The sequence below is a fragment of the Clarias gariepinus genome, chromosome 10 (assembly GCF_024256425.1).
Source record: "Clarias gariepinus isolate MV-2021 ecotype Netherlands chromosome 10, CGAR_prim_01v2, whole genome shotgun sequence".
Lineage (NCBI taxonomy): Eukaryota > Metazoa > Chordata > Actinopteri > Siluriformes > Clariidae > Clarias > Clarias gariepinus.
The window spans coordinates 16,004,092-16,024,031 of NC_071109.1; the positions used below are offsets into that span (position 1 = coordinate 16,004,092).

Here is a 19,940-nt window from a genome sequence, read left to right on the forward strand (position 1 = left end):
CTTCCTTCTTCATCTCATAAAGTTTTTCCTTGCCACCATCGTCCTCGGCTTGCTTATCAGTGCCAAAATGATAACGGTAAGTTGTTTAGTTTTTTTTCTCGCCTTGGCGATTGCTGAATTTATACTCTTACTGCTTCCACATTTTCTGGAGTTCTAACGATTGCTCACACTCCACGAGAAACTGGCAGAGGTGGTGGTACAGGTCTCCTGTTGTCCAAGAGATGGTCCTTCTCGCCTATCCCCCTGTCTCATCTCAGTTTTTCATCATTTGAATTTCATGCAGTTAAGGTAACCTCTCCAGTTAACCTCCACATCTTGGTTATTTACCGTCCTCCTGGCTCTCTAGGAAACTTTCTAGATGAAATGGACATGCTTCTTAGTATTTTTCCTTCTGCTAACACTCCTCTCACTGTTCTAGGAGATTTCAACCTTCCATCTGACAAACTCCAATCTTCTTTCCTTCTCCCTCTCCTTAACTCCTTCTCTTTAACTCTAAACAGCTGCCCTCCCACACACAAGGCAGGGAATTCTCTCGACCTACACATGGCACTTCCCCATTCCTCAGTCACAGATATCACTACTATTCCTCTTCATAAATCTGATCATTACCTGGTGTCCTTCACCATAACCCTTCCTATTCTATGTAAACCTAACCAAAATGTCTCTTTTACCCGCGGAAACCTTCACTCTCCCCTTCCTCTGTGTCTTCCTGCACCCCATCATCCCTTTCAGCCCCAGACTCCTTCTCCTCTCTACCACTAGAGACTGTGCCTGAAACTTTCCTTTCCTCTCTCTCCTCATCCATAGATCTCCTTTGCCCGCTGTCATCTAAACCAAGAAAGACATCTTGTCCTGCTCCTTGGCTATCTGATGTACTGCGCAACAACAGGAGAGAATTAAGAACTGCAGAGAGAAGATGGAAGAAATCGCAACTTGATGCAGATCTCATCTCTTACCAGACTCTTCTCTTCAAATTCTTATATGACGTGACTTCTGCCAAAACTACCTTCTTCAGAGAAAAGCTGGAAGCCTCTGCACATGATCCTGGCAAACTCCACAACATTTTCTCCTCACTACTTAACCCACTGACTCCTCCTGCCCCTTCCTTTCTGACTGCTGACGATTTTGCCACATTCTACGATGGGAAGATTACAGCAATCCGCCAGTCCTTCGCTCCCAACCAAACTCCTACTGCAGAACCTCAGGACCTTTCCTTCCCTCCCTTAGCAGAATTCTCCAACCTGTCATCTGATAAGGTTCAGCAGATCATCTCGTCATCTTACCCCACCACCTGGTCATTAGACCCAATCCGTTCCACAATGCTCCAGGCCATCTCACAAGACCTCTTTCACCACAACCATCATCAACCATTCCATATTATCTGGTCATGTTCCTGCTGCTTTTAAGAAGGTAAGGGTTATTCCTAGTGATGGGCCGATCCACGATTTTCCAGTTCTGATCCGATTCCGATACATGACTGTCGATACCGATACAGATTCCGATATATAATACATCTTTTTACTTTAATATTAGCATTATTTTGTTGAAATTGTGCTGTTTGTAAGGTTACATCACAGAATAAATAAACTATTAAGCACTTGTTAGAAGAGCAAAAAATATACACAACTACTTTGAATTTAAAGGCATTCCGAAGGAATTTATGTCACACTTCACAAAAAGGTAGCAGCAAACACAACAATCTTGGTTGAAATAAGTTCAAGTATTATGTCCATTTTAGCAGCAACAACTGTGTAAAAAATAAAAGTGCAAAACTAATACATTTTAAATAAATATCTTAACTATCAAAAAAGTTAAAAACAATAAGCCCAGACGCATCTATTTGACAGGTCAAGCAACAGACCAACAACAGCACCAACTAAATAAGGCTTTAAAATAAACTGCAAAGAAATAAACATCTTCCGAGTAAAAAAAAAAAAAAAGTCAGTTAAAAAAAACCGACGAGCGTCTGCTGCCTGGTGTCTTTTTCCCTGTTTGCTAGCATAAACTCCTGGTACTCTTTCCCGTGAAATCTCTGCAGGTGCTTGATTAAATTAGTTGTATTGTTCGAAGCAACCGTACTACCACCCCTCGGCACGCTGGCTTTACACACATTGCAAGTAGCCGTCTTGCTTTTCGGCGTTTCCAAACTAAAGTATCTCCAAACGAGCGACATTTTGTTCACAACAACGGCTAATGTTATTCATTTGCTCAGATCGAAGTTGCCGCAGTTTCATGATATGGAATAAGGAGCGGTGCATTGCGTCAAGTTTAAGGTCCAGTGCAAGCTGCGAACTAGAATATATATATCGGCCTGTCCGACCGATATCCGATGACGGACTTACGGGTATATCGGACCCGATACCGATATCATATCGGATCGGGCCCATCTCTAGTTATTCCCATCCTCAAGAAACCCTGCCTGGACCCATCAGAAGTTAACAATTATCGCCCGGTATCACTTCTCTCTTTTATTTTCAAAATTCTTGAAAGAACTGTTTATAACCAAATGTCTCTTTATCTCTCACAGAACAACCTTAATGATCCCAACCAATCTGGATTTAAAGTGGCACATTCTACAGAGACTGCCCTTCTGTCAGTCACTGAGAAGCTCCATGCTGCTAGATCTGCTAAACTATCATCTGTCCTCATCCTCCTGGCCCTGTCAGCTGCATTTGACACGGTGAACCACAAGATTCTATTACCTATTCTTACAAGCCTTGGAATTTGTGGAACAGCGTGGCAATGGTTTGCTTCTTACCTAGAAGATAGGTCATATGAGGTAACATGGAAAGGATCTACATCTGCCCCACGTAGACTCTCTACTGGTGTCTCGCAGGGCTCAGTACTTGGTCCTCTTCTGTTCTCCCTCTATACCCGGTCTCTTGCTAAGGTCATATCATCGCATGGATTTTCATACCATTGTTATGCAGATGACACCCAACTTACTCTCTCCTTTCCTCCCTCTGACACTCAGGTTTCCAACCGGATCTCAGCATGTCTGGCAGACATCTCATCCTGGATGGCTGCTCATCAGCTGAAGCTCAATCTCAGTAAAACAGAACTGTTGTGTATCCCTTGTGACTCATCCCCATGTCAAGACCTTGTGATATCCCTGGACAACAACCAAATCACTCCTTCAACCACTGCCCGCAATCTTGGGGTAACTGTGGACAATCATCTGTCATTTTCCCCACACATCGCTAACCTTACTCGCTCTTGTAGATTTCTCCTTTACAATATCAAAAGAATTCGCCCATTTCTTTCTTCACAGGCTACTCAGGTGCTTGTTCAGTCCCTTGTTATTTCAGGACTGGACTACTGCAACTCACTCCTGGCAGGCCTGCCGCTGTCCACAATTCGTCCTCTGCAACTGATTCAGAATGCAGCAGCACGTCTCGTTTTTAACCTTCCCAAGTTCTTCCACACCACACCACTCCTCCGCTCCCTGCGCTGGCTTCCTGTAGCTGCCCGCATTAAATTCAAAACGCTGATGCTTGCCTACAAAGCTAAAAGTGGCCCAGCACTTTCTAATCACAACACACACTGCACCACGTTCCCTCCGATCCTCCAGCACTGCTCGCCTCTTTCCACCATCTCTCAGGGATCGAGGGCGGCATTCATCCAGGCTCTTTTCTGTTCTGGCACCTAGGTGGTGGAATAAACTTCCTCTAGATGTCCGTACAGCTGAGACTTCGACTATCTTTAAACGACGACTCAAGACGCATCTGTTTCTGCAGTACTTGAACTACCCCCCTTACAGTGTGGATCCAGTTGCCCGAAGGTGAGACATCCATGGCAAAATTGTTTTATGATCTGGTACAGATGCATTTCAACCGAGCATGAAGCATATACATATTCAATTGCCAACTTTGGTGTGATTGCCCCATACTTTTTTGAGGAACGTGGCGCAACAGTAACTATGACCGGTACATTGAAATTATGGCTGCAACCCCAATCTATTAAAACAATAAAAATCGATTACCAAAAGAGTTGGCAACGAATTTCATAATCGGTTCGTTGTGTCATGCGACGCAGAGACATTTGATTAATTTAAAAAAAATAATTTTGTTGAGCGCGGAGCGGAGTGAACACAATGGGTCTCGCGCACTGATGCTAGCAGAGTTCGGTGCCTCATAGACTAGAGAAAACATCTTTTAATGGCAGCCTTCGACACCATCTCTCACTCCATTCTATTAGACTATTTAGCTATAATTGGCATCACTGACATCCCTCTAGCCTGGTTCATCTCATACTTTTCTGACCATATCCATCTTGTGCAAATAAAAAAAATTCCATTCTCAGCCTCTCCCAGTCAGCTGTGGTGTTTGCAAGACTCTTTCCTTGACCACCTTCTGTTCCCCATCTACCTTCTCCCTCTTGGTTACATCTGTAGGAATGAACAGGCCCACAAAGAAAGCAATCGAACAATCACATTCTAGAACCCCTCTCCCAGCCGAATGGCACCATCTCAATAACCTTATGTCATTTGTGAACATTAACCAGGCATGGGACAGGAAGTCCACTGTGCCTGGAGCCATGCTGAAACCAGAGGCCTCGAATTAAACCCAAACACAACAGTGTACATCGGCAATCCACTAAACAGTTTTACAGCTACACCCCGAGTTGTATGGAAACCACTAAGTCACCTTTTGACACTCTCATTGATTGCAGGACACGGGATGTACAATGTTTCTCCTTGTGGCTCAACGAAGAAAGAGGCATATGGCAGAGACATTATTTTAGACAATCTTTAAAGTGTGCCAGTAGGGAAAAAACATATACATATATTCACTTAGTTTTTTTCATTATTTCTGTGTATTTTTGATGATTTTGCATAACGTAAAAAGTGTAATCAGCATTTACCAACCCCTTTTATTAGATGAAGGTATGAATGATATGTGCAAAATATGGGATGTGTGATATAAATCGAAAGCTTAACAAACAAAGATTCATACCTTGCTGAAAACTTGTGCTTGCTTCATAACTTTAAGATTAAACCCAAGACTCTACTCTTGTGACTTTCTTTGGTCTAGTAAACAGTAGTAGATGAACTCCATTAACTTTCCCCTTGCAAACCGTTTGTATGCATGTGTGTGCGCGCATGTGTGTTTAAGTAGTGTAGTTTTATGTGTCATAGATTAGTAAAATAAATTCTTGTTTCTTTATGAAGAACTGTTGTCTTGGTCATGTATTTTAAAGTCTAAACTGTCCCAGATCTTACGTTACCTTGCTCATAATCAATAAATACCAGGTTTTGTATTATCCTTTTTGGCCGCGGGATAAAGAGGATTGGTAAGATACACTCAATTATATTTACAATGGACTTAAAGTATATAAAGTGTATTCCTTAAATCAGTTAATCAAATTAGCCCGAATCAAACTAGCCCGAATCATTAAAGATTCAATCATAACGTGAGTACAAGTGCAAATTGTGAGACCTATAATTTCTATCAATAAGCAATAAAGCATACACTATCATGTTCAACAACCTTTAGAGTCTGTGGTGATAATTTGGCGCTCTGAAGAATTAAGTCAGCCAGAACTACTAAATATAAACATACCAAAAAATGTCAAAGAAAGCTGAAGAAAGCAGCACCTATTGTTACCTCGGCAGTTAAGGGTATGAAATGTAGCACAATAACAATTGATAACACTTTTTACGGAGAATCTAAGAATCCTTGATAAAAGCGTTCTCCTTCTATTTGTTATATGACATATAAAAGACAAACAACATACTTCAGAGAATAAAACTCCTCCCTGTACTCTCCTAGCATTATTTTTATCCAACGGCAGTCTTCTGGGTATGTGTGCTTCAAAAAAACAGCCCATGACACATTACTTTAGGCTAATTAGGCCTCAGAACCATAAGCTGCTGAGACTGTAGCTCCATAGTGGCCTGTTCCCATTCCAAGGACTCTCAGGACATTTGTGATTAAAACTCCTGTCGTGCAGAAAAACAAACCTCCTCCCCATCAGTTGTATTTTATTTTATTCTATTGTATCTGTACAACTACTCTGCATGCCATAGCCTTTTAAACTTAGAGCATTTTAAACATTATTTGTTTTGCCTTTTTTTTGTATAGGCCCCAGGATTGTGCAGTATATAATTACATTTTTTTTCAACACAAAATAGGCCATATAAGAAACGGAATACAAGTTTTTATTTTAACCAACGTCCCCAAACATGACTGAGCGAAAAATTATAAACTGGGCTCAAAGGCAAAGACTTAATCACATTCATAACACAATCACACAATTTTTTTTTTTAAATAATAATAATAATAATAATAATAGCCAAAAAATAAAAATAGTTCTATATTTTTGCAACTTTAATCCCGTATTCTGATAGTGGTCAAATTTACAGTTGATAACTTGTTCTACCTGACATATCCAAAAACCCAAATACATAGTCTTATTGTAGGTATTGTGGGTACATAATCTTATATACCCACAAGCAGTATTGTGGGTATTGTGTGCGTCTTCCATGCTTCAGCTCAGTGTGCGTGTCATTCATCATCCAACATCCACTCACACATATACTATTTGTCTGTCGGCAAGCTGGTGTGAAAAGAGTCTCTATTCTGTAATTTGGCAAGCTGGTGTGTCTGTGTGTGTGCGCGCGTGCCCGTGTAAGTAAGTATTTATCTGTAAACTGTTGTGTGTTTGTGTGTGTGTAAGTCATCCTACACAGTAGCCCAGTAGAGTCATGTCATTTAAAAAATAGAAAAAAAAGCAAACAAACCATCCACACGGAACATTAAACCGTTCACGTGGATTACAAACCGAGATGCTTTTTTCCTAATGGCAATTAACATTTTGCGACCATTTGTCGGGCAGTTTAAAGCACAGTAATTAAACACAATTAGCAGCTAACAATCATACATAGTATAGTAGGTAGTCAACGTAAATTCTGCTTACCGCTGCGGCAAAACAACAGCAGCCAAAATAAAATGAGTCGCATTTTCAAGTCATTTGTGAAATAACCGCCAGCTGGGGAGAAAGTGACATTTTAATTTGCCCAATTTTTTTTAATGCAATTGGAGCTCAAGTCATAAAAAAATTCATATCAATTCTCAATATGTTGTATTGAAGAAATACTACCATAATGTTAATTTCCAAATCTGAGTACTTTATACAACAAACATGAAAAATCAGATCCAGAGCTAGACATTTACTATACAATAAGTTAAAAAAAAAAAAAAAAAAAACTTTAACCAATGTTGTTTAGACAGACGATCAAGTTCACTAGCTGACAATTTTAATTGCACAAAGAATGGATTGTTATATAGTCTATATCTGTTTGTATCCATTTAAATTGTTTTTATTTAAAAATAATTTACATTTAAAGACATCAAAATTTTTACACGTTTAAATATCAAAATAACTGGAAAGAGACTTTTAGAACATTAGAATAACTCAGAAAATATACTTTAAAAAATGCTGGATTGCTGCTGTGAACACATTGTTGGGTTGTTTATGCTGGGTCAAAATTTTGGGTTATTTCAGATACTTTAAACACATTGGGTTGGCTCATGCGGGGTCAAATGAGATGTAGTGCGTCATTTACAAATGAACACCTGTTTGGGTTATTTTGATTCAACAACTGTTTTATTCTTTATGCTCTGGTTTCACCAACGGGAGCCTGCAAAATGTTCAAAATATTACCGTTATTATAATAAATAATATATTGTAGACTTATCTTGGAAAGAACTTCTGAAAACTACCACTGGCTGTAACGTCTTTGTGGTGGTTAAAAAAGTGGATGTATTATATTTCGGGTTTTTCTAACTGGCCTTCTTTAATAGAATACGGTTATAGTATAATATATTGCAGCTGTGTGACACATCCTGTACTCTGCGTTCCAACCTCTTTGGTTAAGGCTGGTGATAGTTGTTTTTTAAAGTTTTTTTGTCTTTGATGTTAACTTCCAGCATACTGTATATTGATGGACATGAGCCCTCAACTGTTAATTTTCTGTTGTTTAATATTTTAACAATTTAATATTTATGTTAAGTTTATATTTTATAAAGTTTTATTGTTCTTGTTTTTAATGTTATTTTAAAGTAAAGGAAATACTAACAGTTAAAATAGTTTAATGGTTTAAATGGTTAAAATAAAGTTATTTGGGCATGATAAAAAGTGTCAGTTGGCACGCCTAAAAAATGATGCAGAATTATTTTCTAAACGTAGGCTATTGTTTACTTAAAATATTTGTTAATTAAATTTAAATGAGGTTTGGGCTCGGGATGTTGAGCCGTCACCGTGATCCTCCACTTTAATTTCCTACGTAGTCTAACCAGCACTCAACCGCATGTTTTCCAGAGCACAGAGGAATTTTGTTGTACTAAATAATATTTACGCAGTATAATCAGGGCCTCATATTTATTCTAGGTGGTTGTTGTTTTATTGTTATGGTGTATTCTTTACAATGTCAGACAACATTCAAATGCAAATAATTCACCTCTTTCCAGGATTAAATCAGCTCACCTATACAGTACATTCAGAGAAACTAAAATGCACCCCTCCCCACTTTAAGACCCTCTTGGATCTGAGGACTTTCTAAAGACCGGCAGTGCTTCAGGCCTATTTTTAAATTTGTGTACATTTTAAATCTTCTGGATTCTAGATTCTAAAATTGACATTGTTACCATTTTTAATGCCTGGAATGGAAGAAATTGAGATTTCCCTCATTAAAATATCCGTTGTATTGTTTTTTTAATTTTATTAATTTTATATAAAATTATTTTCTTTAATAATAAAAAAAAAATCTATTTGTATTTTCCATTAAATAGCATAAAAGATTATGGGTTGTGTATAGCATGATATAACCCATGTTATGATAAGGAAATTTTCCATCTCTTCAGTGATTAAAAACGGTAACAATGTCAGTTTTTGAATCCGCAGAAGCTCAATGGTCCGCGCACAACCTCTCGCAGGCGAACCTTTCTCGGAATACACCGTTTTCACGGGGATGGCTAAGGTTTAGTTTTCAGTACGCATCATTTGTTCAGTTTGTATAACTGTCATGTTACAACTATAACACTCAGAAAGACCTTTTTTTTGGGGTAAAGTGACTAATGAGCTGATAAACATTTTACGGCAGAGCCTCTGTTTTACTGAATAATCCACGATTTTTCATGAATATGTAAGACCTATTGACACCTAGCAGGTGACACCCCACACACACTTAACAGACTTAGATCACAGAAAGCCAAACATTGCCTACGTAGTCTTATTAACACTCAAACGCATGCATAAATTTTTCTAGAGCGCACCAGTAGAAGTAGACTAATGATCATGAAAGCGTCATGAAAGAGATTCTTTTCAGTTATTAAAATAACATGCCCCTTCTGAAATCAGGCCAATCTCAAATGCCTGGCAATGTGACGCCACACCAAAAGAGGCCGCTCCTACTATAGTTGATTGTCACCAGTGTTTTAGCAAAGACCCGCCCCGAGTGAGTAGAAGCTGTCGGCCATTGTTTTTCGCCGCTGGAGCAAAATGTCGCCTAAGCGAGTGTGGTGTACAGTTGTTGGGTGTAATAGCGAACACAGCAGTCATCATTCACTACCGACTTCTGAGCTGCTGAGGAGGCAGTGCCTGAATTTTGTTTTTGAAGCTAACGTCCCCGCCGATCTACCTAAATGCGTTCATGTTTGCGCTAATCATTTTTCACCAGACTGCTTTATAAACGCGGGTCAATATAAAGCAGGTTTTGCTAGGAAGCAGCTCCTAAAAATAGATCTGTACTAACGCTTCGTGTTCCTGCATCTTTACCAGGCTTGGTGAGTGTAATTTCTTTTTCTATGAATCTTTGCATATCGCCTTTTCTAATAATCACGATGAATGTGGAGTGTAAGTTAACTAACACTCTCATAGGACATGGGTATGTAGTCTTCTCTATGTACATCCGTTTCTGCGTTGTCAGGCGATATTACAAACTTCCGCGTAGGTTCCGTACTTAAATCAAACCAAAAACTGCTTAAGAAAACAGGCTCAGGCTCTAAATTCCAGCATTTTCCAGTTTGGACTGCATTACCCACAAAGCATTGCCCGCACTGAAACAGGTTGCTGAGAACAGAGCTAATTTTTACCAGGTAAAAGTAGTAGAATTTGTAATTAAAGTATATTACAAACTTTTCATTAGGACCCTAAAGAATCATATTAACATTTAAAATGGGGCTGGATGACACCTTTAAAGAGTGCTTGTAAAGCACATAGTTTCAGGGTTGACTTAATGAAAAAGAAGAAGGGGAAAAAAGAAAACAAAACCTTGACTGCTTAGCCAACATGCATGCATTTTTGGAGACATCATGTATAAAAACTCTCCTAGAAAGTAAGCATTTGAAGCAGCTTTACAAGAATAAAATTTTTGAACATGAACTGTTTTTATGATTTTCCACCATAGAAACAAACTAACAAAACATTTGCATGTCACATCAATCATGTTACGGCATGGGTCAATTAACATTGTCAGAATAGGCACCTTGATTCTACTTTGTAAAATACGAAGGTTACTGTCTGAGTAGATTTCCCACTCAGAACTATGAGACTGGAATAGGGTGGCTAGATGGTCTCCTCACTAGATGCCTCTCTTGGGGGTACCTCTAATTGTACATCAATACAATGAGTAAAATCATCCACCAATTTTTTTTTTCTATAATTCTGGTAATATATATTGTATTATACTGTATGTTAAGAAAATATAAAACCATTCTGCACACTACCAGTGTGAACTGGTTTGGTCTTGGCTCTTAGGCCTTGTTCAGACTGCAGGCAAATCTACACTCAACAAAAATATAAACGCAACATCTTTGTTTCTGCTCCGATTTTTCATGAGATGGACTTAAAGATCTAAAATTCATTCCAGATACACAATATTACCATTTTTCTCAAACATTGTTCACAAATCAGTCTAAATGTGTGATAGTGAGCACTTCTGCTTTGCTGAGATAATCCATCCCACCTCACAGGTGTGCCACATCAAGATGCTGATCTGACATCATGAGTAGTGCACAGGTGTACCTTATACTGCCCACAATAAAAGGCCACCCTGGAATGTGCAGTTTTTTGCTTTATTGGGGGTCTGGGGACTCAGAACCAGTCAGTATCTGGTGTGACCACCATTTGCCTCATGCAGTGCAACACATCTTCTTCGCATAGAGTTTATCAGATTGTCAATTGTGGCCTGTGGAATGTTGGTCCACTCCTCTTCAATGGCTGTGCGAAGTTGTTGGATATTAGTGGGAACTAGTACACACTGTCGTATCCCACACATCCCAAACATGCTCAACGGGTGACATGTCCGGTGAGTATGCTGGCCATGCAAGAACTGGGACATTTTCAGCTTCCAAGAACTGTGTACAGATCCTTGCAACATGGGGCCGTGCATTATCTTGCTGAAACATGAGGTGATGTTCATGGATGTATGGCACAACAATGGGCCTCAGGATCTCATCACGGTATCTCTGTGCATTCAAAATGCCATCAATAAAATGTACCCGTGTTCTTTGTCCATAACAGATGCCTGCCCATACCATAACCCCACCACCACCATGGGCCACTCGATCCACAACATTGACATCAGCAAAGCGTTCACCCACACAACGCCACACACACTGTCTGCCATCTGCCCTGAACAATGTAAACCGAGATTCATCCGTGAAGAGAACACCTCTCCAACATGCCAGACGCCATGGAATGTGAGCATTTGCCCACTCAAGTCTGTTACGGCGACGAGCTGGAGTCAGGTCAAGACCCCGATGAGGACGACGAGCATGCAGTTGAGCTTCCCTGAGACGGTTTCTGACAGTTTGTGCAAAAATTGTTTGGTTATGCAAACCAATTGTTTTAGCAGCTGTCTGAGTGGCTGGTCTCAGACGATCTTGGAGGTGAACCTGCTGGATGTGGAGGTCCTGGGCTGGTGTGGTTACACGTGGTCTGCGGTTGTGAGGCCAGTTGGATGTACTGCCATATTCTCTGAAACGCCTTTGGAGACGGCTTATGGTGGAGAAATGAACATTCAATGCACGAGCAACAGATCTGGTTGACATTCCTGCTGTCAGCATGTCAATTGCACGCTCCCTCAATGCTTTTTTGCTGTGAGACAAAACTGCACATTCCAGGGTGGCCTTTTATTGTGGGCAGTATAAGGTACACCATGTCAGATCAGCATCTTGATGTGGCACACCTGTGAAATAGGATGAATTATCTCAGCAAAGCAGAAGTGCTCACTATCACACATTTAGACTGATTTGTGAACAATGTTTGAGAGAAATGGTAATATTGTGTATCTGGAATAAATTTTAGATCTTTAAGTCCATCTCATGAAAAATCGGAGCAGAAACAAAGGTGTTGCGTATATATTTTTGTTGAGTGTAAATCTAATTTAAAAGTGACTTCCTAATGCATAGCACTCAACTTTCTACAAAATTATAATTAATATATGTACATCTCCTTTCCTTCAATCATCCCCTCACTCAATTGCCAACTACAAATTTTCACCATGGCTCCATACCACGTGATCTTGTGGTCTTGCGATTCGGGTTCGAGTGAAATAATGGACAGTTTGAAATCTGGTAAAGCAGGTAGAACATCCAAGGTAAGACACATATTCAGGAATCCGATCTGATTCTGATTTCTGGATGTGGTTTAAATCGGATAAGCAAAAACGAGATTAAATATTTTTGTTTTTGTTTTCCTAATGATCACAAAAAGCAATCTGATTCCAATCTGCATAGGACACTCGGATTTGGGCTGGAAGTCTGAACTAGTGTCAATTGCGTCAAGAAAAATATTTGTGACGACTGCTTTTCCTGAGACTAAGACGAGACGATGATAAGACTTCACAGATATAAATGAACAGTGACAAAATCAGCATGCAATATTGTTGATGGAAAAAACAAGACTAAAATGTGGTTTAAAAAAAAACAAAAAAACATCTGTCTTTATTTTCGCCAACATTTAATTTGTCGGAAACCGCTGTTCATTCATTATGGCACGAGCAGCAGTATTTCCCGGATCACAGCACGCAGCATGTCAGGAGTATTTTGTGCATGCAGTGATGGGATGTCTAGCTCTGGAAGCTTAGTCATCTTTAACTCAGTATAGGGCTTAAATCAAACTTCACTTATGCACACACATGAAACACTGGCATATACATAAATGGAACAGTCATACATATATATACACATATTATATCACATATACAAACTAAAGTGTGCGCACATTTCATATGTAGTTGTTTGATCAGTAAGTAGTAAATATGTACAGTAGGTAGTCAAGAGTGATGTCCATTACCGCCATGCTTACCACCATGCTTACCGCCACCGGCAAAACGACAGCCGCCAAATAAATCAGTCGCATTTGGTGTCATTCATGAAATGAATGCCAGGTGGCGCAAAGTGACCTTTTCATTCACCACAGTTTTCAAATATGATTAGATCTTAAGTCATAAAAAAACATGTATCGAAGAAATACTAGTAATGGTAATTTTCACATCTGAGTACTTTATAAAACAAACATGAAAAATCTGAACCACAACTACAATGAGTTTAAAAAAATGGTTAAATGTTGTTTAGACAGATGATCAATTGACTAGCTCACAACTTTGTTTGTACAAAGAATAAACTGTTATATAGCCTCTGTTTGTATCTGTTTGTTATTATTTTAAAAAATTACATTTAAGGACATCAAACTTTAAAAATAAAAATAATTTGAAAAATAGACTTTTAGAATAGAACATTAGAATAACTAAAAATACACGCTAAAAATGGCAAGTTGTTTCTTTAAACACCTGGTGGGGTATTTTGACAACGGGTTATTCTTTAATTTTTGGTTTCTCCAAACGACCACCAAAATGTCCGAAATTACTGTTATTGTAGCATTAAGAGTTGTTTAGGGAGAATGCATGTGTGTACAACCTAAAGAATTTCTGAAAACTGTCACTGGCTGTAATGTCTCTGTAATTGTTAAAACAGCTGAGGTACTTTATTTAGGATATTTCTCACTGGTATTCTTTGGTATAATACACTTATAGTATATTATATATGGCTGTGTGATGCACCCTGTACTCTGCGTTCCAGACTCTTTGGTGAATGTTGTTTATTTTTAAGTTTTTTTGTTTTTTTTAACTAATGTTAACTACATAAAGCAGTGTCTTCCCACCTGGAAGTTTCTCCAGCATACTGTATATCAAATTGATGGACATGAGTCTTCATCTGTTAAATTTTTGAGGACAACAGTTTTTTCAGCCTAAATGTAATCAACAATATTTTAAAAAGTTTTATTGTTCTTAAATTTATTTTGAAGTAAATTAAATAATAATAGTTAAAACAGTAAAATAAATAGTTCAATGGTTTAAATAGTTAAAATAAATAGATAAATATTAAGATGGGGAATGTTTGATGTCATGTGGGCATTAAAAGATTTGTATTGAAAACTTCTAAATAAAAAGTGGCAGCTGGCATGTCTAAAAATAGATGATTTTTAATAAAAATGCTTTATTAATTGTGGGCTATTGTTGTTTACTAACAATATTTGTTAATTTAATTTAAATGAGGTTTGGGCTCAGGGTGTTGAGCCGGCATCGTAATTTTCCTCTTTAATTTCCTATGTAGTCTAATCAGTGCTCAACCGCACGCATAAAGTTTTCGAGAGCAGGAGGAATTGTGTTGTACTAAATAATATTTATGCAGTATAACAACGGCGAGGACTTTTTAAAAAAAATTCTGAATTCTAGATTCTAAAATTGACATTGTTGCCATTTTTAATCACTGGAATGGAAGAAATTGAGATTTTCCTTATCATAACATGCATTGTATTGTTTTTTTTTTATCACTCTACAAACAATAATTTTCTTCTGTATTTTTACAGAATGTTTTAATGTTAGATTTTATTGAAAAGATTAATAAATAAATAAACCAAATAAAAGTGTTATTTGCTTTATTTACTTATTATTATTAGTTATTTTTTCCATTTGTATTTTTCCATTTGTTCCATTTAGGTTAATAAATCTACTACAAATTTAAAGAACACGAAATATAAGATGACAAAACCCTACACGGATAGTTTTTCTAATTACACATGATAAAATCTTTATTTTTTTATTTTGTTGTTCAGAATGAGGTTTTTCTTGTCTCATGAGACTGAATTGAGCTGTCTCATTAAAAGCTCAACTTTGTCTTTTCTATTTCTCCTAAACCCCACTTAGGAGAAACAAAGAGAAATAACAGACACAATCCAAGACATACTTTTGAGAAACATTTGAGAAATCTGAGGTGTACATGAGTGTTTCTCATGTACACCTCAGATTTCTTAAATGTTTCTCCAAACTGCATTTGAAGAGGGGGCGCTGTTGAGCTTGTGATGGAGTAGGACTATTTTGGGAAGCTCCGGAGGATTTTTGTTAAAATTGTTATTAAATTGCGCTTTCCAGTTTTAATTTTACTGTCATTCTTCCCCGTTAACAGTTTTATTTGTATATTCGTCTCTAAAGGTGGTTACAGTGTCGGTAAAAACACTAAAACCCATAGCACAACGCAGTCACAACTGAGTCCTAATTCATATGATTCGCCTTCACAAGATTCGCCGCCGCACGCTGACCCCACGGTTCACCAGGCAGTCTCTGTGATTGACACGGGTGCGCTAAAGCTCGAGATATCGTCCTCATTGAGGAAGATGGGCAAAGATTTTTATTAATTTTTGACTTAAAAAACGAGAGTTGCCGTGGTTTACGAGCACCGAGTATCATGTATAACGCATGCGTTTCTTGTTTTGACACCGAGTGTCACGTCATCACAACTGAGCCAGCCGTTTTTCTCTCTCTGGAGCTGCGGGTATTCATCTCCCCTGCTGGGTCTTAGTGCTCGTCTCTTACTGGTATAATCAATCCGTGTGTGTGTGTTTTTTTCTCTTGCGCTGCAAAGTTTGTGTGTTGTGTGTCACGGTGTCAAATTACGCTCGCGCACACACATAACAGACACTCAGCAGCGCAGGAGAGACACACACAGCGCCTGTGTGCATAAATGGAAACACTTATCTGTCTGGATTTTAATTTTTACTTTTTTTAAGGTAACGTGCAGGTTAATTTGTTTTATTTTTAATTTATATTTTCTGTTAATTATTTTTATGTATTTATTTTTTTTGGGCTGTGGAACAAATAATTTTAATTTCCATTATTTCCTATGAAAACATGTGCTTTGATTTACAAGTATTTTAGAATATGAACCCGCTTCCGGAACGAATTATGCTCGTAATCCGAGGTTCCACTGTATTTTTAAGGCGGAACTGCGTGCTGCATTGGGTGATGACTTGTCCAAAATTAAATCGGAATTACAGGCTGTAAAGACACAACTGGCTAATGACAAGGCCGCCATTGATGTCGGACTGTCTAAAGGGTACCGTAGGTGAGATGGAGCGTTCGCACTCCGGTTGTACTGATATTACTGCAATGCAAAGTAAGATACGTCTTACAGCAGATTTAATTAAACTGGATAACAAATGCAAAGATTTGGACACCAGATCCCGTTGTGATAATATTTGCATAATCGGTGTTCCTGAGGGTCCTAACAGCTGCATACCTCTAGCGTCGCTGCGTTGCTTAAAGAGGCGCTCAGCCTGGAGAAGGAGCCAACTTTGGACAGATCTCATCGCACTCTACAGCCTGTACCAAAGCCTGGTGAACGACCTCGAGCTGTTGTGGCCAGATTTCACTACCACAGTGAATGCCTTGATATTTTACGGCGTGCCAGAGAGTTAAGCCAGATTAAATGCAAGGAATTTAGTATTTCTGTTTTTCCCGATCACACAGCAAAAATTGCAAAAGTGCGTGCTTCTTTTAATGAGGTCCTACGACAACTCCGTGGCATTGAGGGCACGCGCTACGGCCTGTTTTACCCAGCGCGGCTGAGGATAACCTAACATGGTGTAGGGGAAGATTTTCTTTCGGCCAATGAAGCAAAAGACTACATTAAAACTATTCACACTGTGTGATCTGCACTCGCAGTGTTTTAAATAGTTCGTCATATATTTAACTTTAATTTATTTATTTATTGTTGAATAGGGGTTTTCTTTCCTTTTTCAAAAAGCAAAATGTGTGATCTGTTTACATTTTCTGATGCTACCTCTATTTAAGTTAAGTAACATCGTAGGCTTCTCTGTCCCTGGGTACGTCAATTATTTATTTATTTTTTTTATTCTAAGTCACGGGTGTGGCCATAATAGTTAACAAAAAGATACAGTTTTCACCTAGCCATATAATTGCTGACAGAAATGGCAGGTATCTTCTTGTTGCAGGCACACTATTTCAGACCAAGGTTTTGTTGGGAAATGTATATACTCCAAACTTTGATAATCCAGATTTACTTAGTAGCCTTCCCTGCTTAAACACCCACTTGATAATTTTTGGGGGAGATTTAAACTGTGTTTCTGATCCAGTTTTGGATCACTCTAGCTCTTGCGTTGTGTCCTAGTCTGCCATGTCTAAAATATTTTTTGATTTCATGTCACAGAATGGCCTTGCAGACCCAAGGAGATTCCGTATTTTTTTTTAAAGTATTATTTAAGTATTGTGATTTCTGATCATGCTCCCTTATCACTGGCTATTCAATTATCAACGCATAAACACACCCCATCGTCTTGGAGGTTTAACTCACTTCTTTTAGCGGACAAAGAGTTTTGTACATTCATTTCTAACACTATTGATGAATTTTTGTTGTTTAACCATCTCGAGTCCACTTCTTATTCATTATTATGGGAAACTCTCAAGGCTTATCTTGGAGGGCAAATCATCTCATACTCTGCTTTTCTAAGTCACAAGACTAGGCTCAACGAACTCACATCAGCTATTAGCAAACCATATTTATGCATCTAATCTGTCTCCCTGGAGTTGTACAAGCAACACATTGACTTACAATCAGAATTTGATCTTCTTTCAACAAAAGAAACAGAACCTATGTTGTTACAGACTCTGGGAACGTATTATGAATATGGTGATAAATCAAGTAGATTGTTAGCACATCAGCTAAAATGACAGCATGCCTCACGCCTAATACAAATAAAAAATTACTTAAATATTATCACTGCTGATCCTATAGAGATCAATGCAGTTTTTAAATCATATTACTCCTCCCTTTATAAATCTGAATGCCTTAAAGATGATATAAAATTGAATGATTTCCTTCAAAGTATTGATATTCCTGTTATTGATACAATATCTGTAAGGGACTTGGAGTCTCCATTATCTCTTGAAGAACCCATAGTTTCAATTAAGGCAATGCAGTCTAATAAAGCTCAAGGCCCTCTATTGGACAGTTTTCCAATAGAAGTTTATTAAAAGTTAATAGATAAATTAGAAAAATTAGAAAGACAATTAGATAAATTAGCCCCATTGCTTCTTGGTGTGTTCAATGAATCCTTCAACCAGGGCTCATTACCATCTATCTTTAACCAAGCCTCAATTGCTCTTCTTCTTAAATAGGGAAAGGATCCCCTTCAGTGTGGATCATATAGGCCATTATCATTGCTAAATGCTGATGTGAAAGTTCTGGCTAAAGTAATTGCATCCTGTTTAAAAGATGTTTTACCACGTTATATCTGAGGAGCAAACTGGTTTCATAAAAGGACGCCATTTGTTTTTTTAATACTCGTACACTTTTTAATATAATTTACTCCAAACAAACATCTGTATTTCCTGAGGTTGTAATTTCACTGCATGCTGAGAAAGCTTTCGATAGGGTTGAGTGGAAATACTTGTTTGCAGTATTAAAGAAATTTGGGTTTGGTGACAAATTTATTTCTTGCATTCGCCTCCTTTACAAATCCCTGCAAGCTAGTGTTCATACAAATAATATAAGCTCTGATTATTTCACTCTTGGGCGTGATACCCGGCAGGGGTGCCCACTGTCACCACTGCTTTTTGCCCATGCTATTGAACCATTGTCTATTAAGCTTAGATCTTCTCTTGCTTTTAAAAGGTATTATTCGTTATGGGTTGGAGCATAAATTATCCCTATATGCCGATGGCATGTTGTTATATGTGACTTATCCTGCTGCCTATATTCCTGTTATTTTAACCATTTTGGATAATTTTGGTTCCTTCTCTGGAACCGGAAAAATCAATGCAGTTAAAATGACCATCCTTGCAAAATTTCTTTATTTTTTTCAATCACTTCCTTTATTTCTTCCTAAGTATTTTTTGAGTCCTTAAAATAAAATTTAATAATCTTTAATCTCTCAAATCCTTAAGACCTTACTACAGAGATGTGGAGTTCGTGGTGGACTAGCTCTGCCTAATTTTCAAATTTACTACTGGGCCACATATTCAAAATTTTAATTTTTGGATAAACTTAGCTGAATCCCCATGGTGTAAATTAGAGTTACTGTCTTGTAAACCATTCTGTATATTAGCTCTACTTTGCACTTAATTTCCAATCAAAACCCCTCAATACACTGATAATCCAGTGGTACTTAATACACGTAAAATTTGGTATCAGTTTGGACGCCACTTTAAATTTGGATCTGCATCAGCAATGGATCTATTGCATAAAAATCATTTGTTCCCCCCGTCACTTTTAGATTCAGCATTATTATCATGGCACGACAAAGGCATCACAAATTTTTATAATTTGTATAAAGATGGAGTTCTTAAAAGTTTTGCTAGTCTGTCCTCGGAGTATGAGCTGCCTGGAGCTCATTTCTTTTGTTACCTGCAAGTTCGCAACTTCGTATCCAATGTTTTGCTAATTTTTCTTCTATACCTCCCAGGCAGCCGTTGGAAAATCTGATCACATGTAATCCATATCAGCCAGGTGGGATATCAAGAATATATAATTTTATCTTTTGGTGATTGTAAAATCGCTAAAACCAGAGCTGCTTGGGAAAATGAACTGGGATTGCAGTTGAGTGAGGAATGTTGGGAGAAAGCTATAGACAGAATACGC

At 38.1% G+C, this 19,940-nt stretch overlaps 1 protein-coding gene across 2 annotated transcripts in view; it reads right to left on the reverse strand.

Annotated features, from left to right (window-relative positions):
- Nucleotides 1–19,940, reverse strand: part of pcdh19 (protocadherin 19) — a 217,355-nt gene that overhangs the window by 167,866 nt on the left and 29,549 nt on the right. The window lies entirely within an intron of this gene.